Raw genomic sequence first — 6568 nt, 5'->3', positions numbered from 1 at the left:
AAGACGCCTCTGCTTTTGGCCTGCTAAGATGCTCCATTTTTCTTCATTAGTAGGGACTCAAATAGCGTGTTCACTTTGTTGAGAGTCCATTCAACTCTTCAGAACAGAGGATATTTACCACTGTATGGCAATTGATTTCTTCACATTTGCCAAAGAAGTGATTTTCTGTTTTCTTTTAAGGCCTGAATCCTGAAGATTTGGTTGGGTATCATCAGGCATAGCCTCTGAAAACCATTGTGAATGTGAAAAACTCAATGAACTCTGAATATAGCTGTGTCCATTTCTTCTCTTATAATGTACTCTTTCTAGCTCTTTGGAACAATTTATGCTTGAATTGCCTAACAATAAAAAGGAAGTGGATTGAGTATGTGATAACTTTATAATCCAAGGCCTCAAAGTGCTCTTCCAAGTACAAGCACCAGCACCATGATCCCTGTCTTCAAACACCTCATGATAAATGCAGAATTCAATGTGGAGAATAAAGAAGATGAAAGAATATAAAAATAGAATCTCTAGAACAAAAGACTTAGGGGTACCCAGGCACTGTGATACTCGCCTGTAACCCCAGTACTCAGGGGAGGCAGAGGCAGGTGGATCTGTGTGAGTTCAAAGCCAGACTGGTCTACAAAGGGAGTCCAGGGCAACCAAGGCTACACACAGAGAAACCCTGTCTTGATCCCTCCCCCACAAAAAACCCAAGGCAAAACTAAACAAAAAGTGAGACTTAGGGGCTTTGATGTATTCAGTGACTGTGTTCTCATACATCATTTAAGAAAATCAGTCAGTGATCTCCATTTTTCGATACAGGGGTCTAAAATGGAAGCAAAAGAATTGGATTGGTTATGCCCACCAGGTGGGACTGAATTGTGATGACAGCATGTAGAATCACCCACCTAAATACAACAGAATTTCAACCTCATAGGATGGCTCAGTGCCATAAGGCCTGATGCTTGGAGTATCTGTATTTTTCTTTACTAAAATATTAAATTCTACATACCTAGTCGAGGCCATCAGAACAAGGGAGGAAAATAAGCTCTTGAAAGGTTTAATGAAGTAGCTTGGAGAAGCTAAACTAGAAATCGTTTTCAGAGGCCACAGCTGATACCCAACCAGATATTCAGATGAGTAGTGTGGTCAACACAAGTTTTTTTTTTTTTTTTCGTCAATTGTTAGCTGCTATTATGGAGACATTTATACAGGAAATGAAGTCACGTGTCTTGCCCTTGAAAAACTTACAATAAGGAGAGTTTATAAATATCACCGCCAGAGACCTAAACTAGATAGCAAGAGATTCATAACAGCAAGGGATGTATCCATACCAAGGACAGATGTTCAAGTGACTTAGGGCTTAGGGAGGTAAGAGGACAAACATGAGCACAGAGTGACTAGAGCTGGCAGCCACCATGTTCTGACTGCCAGGACACCCAATATATAGCAAGCAGGATTTTTCACATGATTTTTTTTTTCTGAGTCAAAATCCAACAGTTTTATACAGGTAGTCTAGAATTTGTCATTTCAAGAGAAGACCGGACAGAATCTCAGCCAACGAAGACACACTCCTAACAGCTGCCAGTGGTCATAGGGGTGTATTCTCTGTGGTCAGGTTCAGTGGTCACTACTACATTGACCATTGCACTGACCCAGTTTTTAAGGAAATGTTACAAAGACCATTGCCCAACATGATACTTATGGGGCTGGGGGTGGGTGGGTGGGGGAAGCTTGAAGAGGAAATGCGGACTTTACAACAGTTACAAGAATTGTTGTTGGAGACATGCTTGCTACCAGAATTCTGCTTTACATGGCAAGACTTTGCATGGCTTAAACCTGAGAAGTTTGCAGTGTCCTACACGACAGCCTGACTTCTTCAGGCCTTTACCTATCTCTCCAGCACATCCAGGAAGGGTGTCAGCCACATCTTAAAGAGGAATAATTAGTCATTTTAGCAGGTCACCAGTAATCACCATCCACTGTGGGTATATTATTAAGCTCACCATCTCAGAAACAGAAGGATATAAAAATGTACCTCACCAAAGATGGGGGGGGGGGCAGGGCGCGGATGTCATCAATGTAAAGAAAAACATTGTATTGAGTTTAAGATTTGCTTTGCATTTATTTATTCAGCTAATCAACAAATATTTATTCAGCTCTTACTAGATAAAACGAGCCAGCCTATGTAGAGTGGCTAAATCGGTGGTCAGTTTGTGGGACCTAATTCAACTAAATTATGTGTTTAATGTCTCTTTAATCAAGTACGTGTTCAAATAATTGCAGGTAGCTCTAGAATCTTTCTATAACTATATTTCCTTCCAGACATTAAAAAAAATCAATACTGTTATATGATCAGAGGTATGTCATAAAGCACTGGTGAGGTTTAAAATTTAATGATGAAGCTGTGTTCTGACCCCCCAGGCCACATGACACCAACTTATGGTCTAAAAAACAAGGCTGTGCTTCTAGTGTTCCTCTAGGGATACAGAAGAGGAGCTTGATGCCAGCGAGCCTTCCCCTGATGTATAGTAGCCACATCCCTACTTGGACAGAAGTGGGTTATTGTCCATATTTACTCTTTCCCTTGCTTCAGCTATAAAATATGAGTGGCAGGCACACTGGTACATACCTGTTGTCCAATCTCCTTTAAAGGCTGAGTCCTTGAGCCTCAAATTTAAGATGGGCCCTGATACCATCCTGAGGTCATGTCTTTTTTATTATAGTCTGCTTTTAAAAAAAAATCCAACCCTGAAGCTAGATGTAGCCAAGACATAGAGCAAGCAGATATAAATAAAAATTGAAGGCTCAAAATGGGCTGGAAATGGATGTCTACTGAAGAGGGTGGGGAATTCTGAGAATTGTCTACTTTTTGGTGAAAAGGGAAACAGAGCTGTTTTACTTCTGAGTCTCATTGTCTCATTCTGCCACCCATGACTGTAACTGCTAAACATAAATCATGACAATGGTGTTGTGACAAGGAGAGTACAAAGTCTAATGTGCTCAGAAGAGGTGAATGAAGCCTGGGAGATATTCCTGATCGTCTGAGTTTATTGGCAATGACTGACCCTCAGCATCCTTCTATGTCAGGGGTACCCTACCCATCCTCTTGGTATTTGGGAATCTGCTAGGAAGGGCTTGGGCATCTTAGTATGCCAGAAACATCTATTTTGTTATTTGAGCTTTCATCGCTCGGGGATTCTTTATCCTGTTTGGTCGGCTATGTAAGGGCCATCATCCATTCTTGAATTCGTTTTAATAATTTTACACAAAAATAACCAAAATATATATTTAACATAATTGATTTCATATTCTCCTCTGCATATGAAGGACCTTGGGCTTAAAAGGGGTTAAGTCACAGAACAAATTTATCCTGTCCTTCCAACTTTAAGTCTCATGACCACGCTTTAGGCCTTGCTCCCCTTTGAAGAGTCTCGAAGACGCCAAGGTTCCTAAAATAACTAAAAAACATCTGCCTAGTCCTTTCAAGTGTTATGTTTTCAAGCGTTTCATCAAGCTGGAGTCTCAGAGTAACCTAGAGAATTGATGTTAATATCCTTGAACCACACAATTTCCCCCTACTTATTTCCTAACCACGGCTGCCACTTGGCTCAACGACACTGCCATAATGGATTACCAGTCCCCACTTACGATTCTTTTCTGATGGTTTTAAGTTCATTCTTTGCCTCGTGTTTCTGTCTTAATCCATCTCTATGCATTTCTCATAAAATCCAATTTTAATCCAATAGGATACAAGGCCACAGCCACAGAACAGACATTGGCTTGGTGGAATTCACGGAGCTCTGGAAATCTCACTACAGAGGCTGTCTGCCTTGCCAAGTTCACTCATTAAAAACATGCTTACAGTATTAGGCCCAAAATGTGATTAGAGCCAGTGGAGACCAGCAAAACTTTTACAGAGGTGGCGTCTGAGATTCTGGGGGAAGCTGCAGCAGCCAAATATGTGCTCACTTGGGCGCTTTGCCGTGTGTGTGTGTGTGTGTGTGTGTGTGTGTGTGTGTGTGTGTAACCTTAACTCAGTTACTAACATATAATCCCATGGGCAAGCACTAACCCTGGTCCATTAGAACTTGACTTTATGCACAATGTCACTTGTCAATTCAGTTAGATATGGCATGAAGAAGGAAGTTTCCATGTAATCCGTGGATGTGGTCCTTGGAACAGCAGCCTTACCCTGTGAGCTTCTAAGGAATGCAGAGTCTCAGACTTGGTTCCAGACCTACTCAATGAAAGCCTGCATTTGAATAAAGGCTCTCTCAGTGTGATTTCATGCATATTGAGCTCTGAAAGGAGCTAGCTACCAGGCCAATGCAAGTCTTATGTGTACCTGTAATCCATAATGCACAGTTTACTGGAGGAGAATGTTTTCTTAGCTATCTTGGCCCTCTCTTTGACACCTTGCCAGTGACTCCCAAGAAACTTCCCAACACTCTGTCCCTCATGCTGCTTTTTTTTAAATTACAAGGCAGAAGTGTGAGCCTATTAACTCTTGCCTTCTAGAAGATAGGCTTATAGTATTCATGTTGTTGTTGTTAAATTTGGATTCAAAGTCATACCAGAATTACTGAGACTGCTAGTCCTCTCCTACCACTCCAGTTTGGAAAGCCAATCAACTCAATCAGAAGAAAGTATATAATCCAATGTTTATTACTTACTAGTATGTAAAACATTGTGCCAGCGAAAGGTTTTGTCAGATTTTCTAATGTAGTTTGTATTTGGGGGCTCACACTTAAGGGATGCTGGAGTGGGCGTAGAGAGGGGTATAAACGGTGGGAAATGGTCAAATAACCCTTTGTTACAACCATTATAATCTCCACACTGACCTAGGGGATGACCTGGTGCAAACAAAGATGATACTGTCTCTGCTCTGCATAGTTGGTGACATGAAGGGAGGAGGGAGAGTTGTGTTGAGCTGATTCCCAGGCCACTAGCCTTACTTTGGTTTCTGTGAACAGTGCTTTCTGGCATTGGGTTTCCATCTCCCTAACAGAAAGAAGACAGTGAGGGAGGGCAGACACGTATCCAAGGTCTCTAGAACAAAAGGGCACCCAAGTCACACCAAGTGGAGTATAAGCTATGGTGTGTCATGGTCATTATGTGTATGCAGGTATGAAGTGTACCTATGTCTTTGTGTGAGTGTCTGTCTGTCTGTCTGCGTATGTACACAAGTGCACTGGAGGTAGAAGTACGTGGTAACTAATGGTAGGCACACACGAAGTCACGATGTCTAAGTTTGTTCCTGATTCCATTCCAATGGGTTCTTCTTCTCACACTTGCTGAGACCACACCTACCAAGCCCTCCCGACCCTTCCCACCGCCAACCTATTGCTGATCTCTGGGCTTCACCGTGACACCACTGAAGTCCCATCTTCCTTAGCAGCACCTGCCTCACCCTGATGCTCCACCTGAAGAACCCAGAGATGCTGTGAGATGCCCTTCAGCTCACCTGCTGCATTGAATGCATCCACATATCCTATCCACATGGCTCTCAGACTATACCAGAACCCGAGGCAGCAGCTTGCCGTTTCCTCCCACTGTGCAGAGACCCATCTTCTTTGCTGACTGTTAAGATGCCTCCTAGCTCATTCCCTCAACGGCCCTTGCTTTCTTTCTATTTTTCTTATCCAACTCCCAGAAAGTGAGCTGTGTAAACTCTAACTTGAATCATGGAAGTAGTTTCTCCAAAATATTCCAATGGTCTGTCTCTCGGCTTAGAATAGAAGTCAGAGTTCTTGCCATGGTCTAAGGCCATAGCCATGTGGTCCCCAGTGATCTTCTTATTTCTCATGCCACTTTTCTCTTACTTGTCCAGGTACACGGGATTCCTGCAGTAACTGGACAGTTTGTCATTATGATCAAATGCAGAAGAAGAAGTATTTAAAATGAGAAAAGGAGGCATTCGGCTCATTAAGGTCAGCAGACCCTGCTTCTGAGTTAAGCTGAGACAGAGCACCCAGCGGGGAGGAGCTAAACGAGCATGTTGCTCACAATCATGGTGGTCAGGAAGGAAAGAGAGAGAGTGTGTGAGTGTGTGTGTGTGTGACAGACAGCATGAGAATAAATGCCTGGGATAAGATATAGTCCCTGAAAGTAGCCTCTTGCAATGACTTATTTTTACAGTTCTTCTAAACCTCCTAGAGTTTCTAGAACCTCCCAAACAGCATCATTAGCTAGAGGCCAAGCCTTCAACACATGGTCCTATTAGAGGGGACAGTCTGTAATAAAAGAGTAGCACTGGCCTTCTGGTCACTTCTTGAACTCATACCCTTTCCCCCCCCCCCCCCCCACACACACTCTGTATGGTCACAGTGCTTTGCCACTAGCCACATCTCACATTTCCTTTCTCTTCATTTTGCTTGGGCCCTGGATACACTTTTCCTACATTGCTCTCAGTTGTGATTTTTCTCCCTTTCTACTCTTTAACTTTTTAATCTTAGTACCAACTGCTACTCTGTACCCCATGCTCTTCTGTGACATGTCTGTTTCCTCAGTGCTCTGTGTTGAACATGCTACAACTTCACGGACTTGAGAGTTGCACTTCCATTTAACTGTCCTTGCCCCA

This window comes from Acomys minous, assembly GCF_964271855.1.
Source record: "Acomys minous genome assembly, chromosome: 9".
In the NCBI taxonomy this organism is placed as follows: Eukaryota; Metazoa; Chordata; class Mammalia; order Rodentia; family Muridae; genus Acomys; species Acomys minous.
This window is presented reverse-complemented; position numbering follows the sequence as displayed.